The sequence below is a fragment of the Phocoena sinus genome, chromosome 2 (assembly GCF_008692025.1).
Source record: "Phocoena sinus isolate mPhoSin1 chromosome 2, mPhoSin1.pri, whole genome shotgun sequence".
In the NCBI taxonomy this organism is placed as follows: Eukaryota; Metazoa; Chordata; class Mammalia; order Artiodactyla; family Phocoenidae; genus Phocoena; species Phocoena sinus.
The window spans coordinates 122,435,513-122,439,354 of NC_045764.1; the positions used below are offsets into that span (position 1 = coordinate 122,435,513).

At 35.2% G+C, this 3,842-nt stretch overlaps 1 pseudogene; it reads right to left on the reverse strand.

The window, feature by feature from the left end:
• Nucleotides 1-301: 301 nt before the first annotated feature.
• On the reverse strand, nt 302-3,606 carry LOC116748620 (annotated as a pseudogene).
• Nucleotides 3,607-3,842: the final 236 nt, after the last annotated feature.

A 3,842-nucleotide genomic window follows, 5' to 3' on the forward strand; every position in this document is an offset into this window, starting at 1 on the left:
GCCTGCGCATCCGGAGCCTGTGCTCTGCAACGGGAGAGGCCACAGAGGTGAGAGTCCCGCGTACAGCAAAAAAATAAAATTAAATTACATTAAAAAGAAGGAAAGAAAAGGGAAAAAGCAGGTAAATTTCTAAATGTTAACTGACTCTATTCCCCTATCATTAAACATAAAAACCTTATGGGAAAAAATAGAAATTCAAATAAAATTTACATACTTGTCATAAAAAAAATCTATTTGTGGGGAAGTATGGATAACAAATGTGTAAACTTCAGAATGAGATAGACAAAAGGTGGGAGGCTGGTTAATTTTCCCCTCCTTCTCCTGCTTCAGCCTTGTCCACTTGGGCATCCAATGTTCACAATGTCGAGCTGCCTCTCAGTCACTGCATTGTTAGCATGCTGTCTTTGTGTAATTCTTTACTTAACATATCGAGTTCAGCAATGGCTTCATCAAAAGCTGACTTAACAATCTTAAGTCTATTGACAGATGAATATGTAAAGAAAATGTGGTATACATATACAATGGAATACTCTTTAGCCATTAAAAAGAAGGATATTCTACCATTTGCAAAAACATGGATGGACCTTGAGAGCATTATGCTAACTGAAATAAGTCAGACTGAGAAAGAAAAATATCCTATGACCTCACTTATATGTGAAATCTAAAATAAACTAATAGAAACAGAGTCAGAATTGTGGTTGCTGGGGGCGGGGGCATAATTGGATGAAAATGGTCAAATGGTATAAACTTCCAGTTGTAAGATAAATAAGTTCTGGGGTATAATGTACAACACAATGACTATAGTTAACAGTACTGTATAGTTAAAAGTTGCTAAGACAGTAAATCTTAAAAGTTCTCATCACAAGGAAAAAAAAATTATAATTATGTGAGGTGATGGATGTTAGCTCAACTTACTATGATAATCATTTTACAACATATACATTTTTTAAAGCTTTATGTTGTACACCTTAACACATATAGTGTTATATGTGAATTATATTTAAATAAAACTGGAGGGGAAAAGAGGTCTCTTTGCAAGAGAGCAGGCTTCTTCCAGGAAGTTTAGAGTCGCACAATAGAACACAGAGAACTTGCAACCCAGACCCAATACGATAGGATGTATTTGGTTGCATTTTCTGTTTCTGACTTGGAAAGCTTCCTGGTAGACTTGATGTGACTGACCCATAATTCTTTCTTGTCATCACCAGCAGTAAACTGACCAAGTAACAGTAGTAGTCTCCTTTCATTTTCAAGTAGAAGACTTTGCTTCTGGGTTTGTGAAACACTGGGGATGAAGAATTTTTTCCAAAAGAGACAGTAAATCATTTTCAGATATCTCGGATCACTTTCAATTTTCTCTCTGTATTCTCAAGCCATTGGAACCTTCCATCATTTTCTCAGTACTTGAGACAACCCTCCAAGATGATCTATGGGCTCCAGAACATTTTCATAAGCTACTGAGAGAAAATTAATTTGGCTTCTTGCTCAGTTACAGACTTCATGCAGGCTGCCATGTCAACATATCACTCAGCTTCCTTGCTCAGTTTGGCCTCTGCACCAGCATGTTTTCATCCGTGACTGGAAGCTTGTGCCAGAAGTGGATGGTGGTGGATGGAGAGGAGTCCTGCTGGCTCTGAGCAATGGCAGTGGGGAGGCTGAAACTGTTCCTGGACCTCGCTGCTCACAGGCTCTGTGTTTCTGTTCAATTTGTGGCAAAGTGAATATGAAAGAAGTAATAATTGTGTTACGCCTTGATCCTTAAATTCATTATAGTAGCTTCTTTTTCCTTGTGGAGGATTCCAAACTGATCCTATGAACTCTTGCAGAAATTTCAGCTCAGGAAATGATAAATGTTGATCCCATCACCAACCTCTTTAGTAAATTTTTCTCCAGTCTTTTACAGGGTTTGGGAATAATTCTCACTTATTCAGGTGATCGCCTGGGTTTGACTGCTTTGGGTCACTCTGTTTCCTTCTAAATCACTTTTACCACAAGTACTGTAACCTCCATAGTAACAACAAAGTTGTATATAATACAACAAAAGTTGTACATAATCAGCATTTCCTATAATTAATGATATCTCTTAAATTCACCTCTGTGGGCAAAGAATGTTGCCTGTGATATCAAAAACAATAGACTTTGCAGCCATCGAGCCACTGGCCACTGCAGCAGGCCCCACACCCTGAGGGGATTCAGGTTGGAGAAAGCAGAATACTGGACCTAGATAATTAAGGTGCCTATCAAAGGAAGGATTTCAATGAGCTCAGACTCTCTTGCATCTTCCCATACATAGAAAAGCACTAAATTCATGAACATGAGACTTCTGGTGTTTCTTTAATTAATAGTAATCTTTTCATGTTCTAACTACCTGGTTTTTTTGTTTGTTTGTTTGTTTTTTGGCAAAAACTTCTGTATATTCTTGCTCCTCCCTTACCTCTTCAGAATAGTCCCTCAGGGCTATCTGAGAGCCTATCTCCCCAGCTTAAGTCCTCAGTATGTCTGCCAAATAAAACATAATTCTCAACTTTTAGGTTGTGCATTTTTTTTCAGTCAATACCTAATCAATGCAAATATTTCCAAAAATGAATGTTTTTCTTGAAAGTAACATGCACTTTACTCAGCCACTGAAAGGAACGAAACTGGGTCATTTTTAGAGACATGGATGTACCTAGAGAGTGTCATATAGAGTGAAATAAGTCAGAAAGAGAAAAACAAATATTGTATATTAACGCATATATGTGGAATCTAGAAAAGTGGTATAGATGATCTTATTTGCAAAGCAGAAATAGAGACACAGATGGAGAGAACAAATGTATGGATACCAAGGGGGAAAGGGGAGGGGGGTTGGAGGAACTGGGAGATTGGGATTAACACATATACACTATTAGTACTATTAGACAACTAATGAGAACATAATGTATAGCACAGGGAACTCTACTTAATGCACTGTGGTGACCTAAATGGGAAGGAAACCCAAAAAAGAGGGAATACATGTTTATGCATAGCTGATTCATTTTGCTGTACAGTAGAAGCTAACACAACATTGTAAAGCAACTATACTCCAATAAAAATTAATTTAAAAAAGAAAGTAAAATATAAATAAATAAATAAAATAAAATAAAAATTAAAAAATAAATTAAAAAAAAAGAAAGTAACATGCAGTATGTATTTTTTATTCTTCTACCCTATGTTAGAAGAATGAACAAAACTTTAAGTTACTCTTTTCAGAATATATTATTTCAACATGATAATTTAGCAAAATGTGGCATAAAATTTTGAGATTAACATATAATTTGTAATTTTATACATTAAAAAATCCACAAAATAAAATATTTTATAATTTTTGAATATATTCATAGTAAAGCCAACTGTGTTGAATAAAGTCAGATATATTAAAAGGATAAAAAATTAGAATCCATTTAGCTGTCAGAAAAAAGAATCATTATTACAAAACCCAAATCATCATAAATCACAGTAATGAGCCTCAAGTAGAACTATTACATTGCATTATGCTGCAGTATTTCAGGTCCTTAAAATAAGTAAAATTGCATGTATTTTAATATAAAAAGATACCATATACCCGTCCTCTAAGTTATTGTTTTCCATCACGATGATGGATTTATGTTAATCAGTTTCATCCTCTTTTGAGTAGTTAAATCTACAATTGTCAAAAACAGCAAAGGTTAAGGAGGCTAGACTTCTGAGTGATATTCCCAGTAATCTGTTGACCAAGATGGCCTGAGACCTTTAAAGTTCCCCTCAGTTTGACTAAATTGTAAACAGGTTTTTTTTTTTAAGACTATAAACTTCTGACCTCCCTTTTCTTAGATCAAGTACTTTAG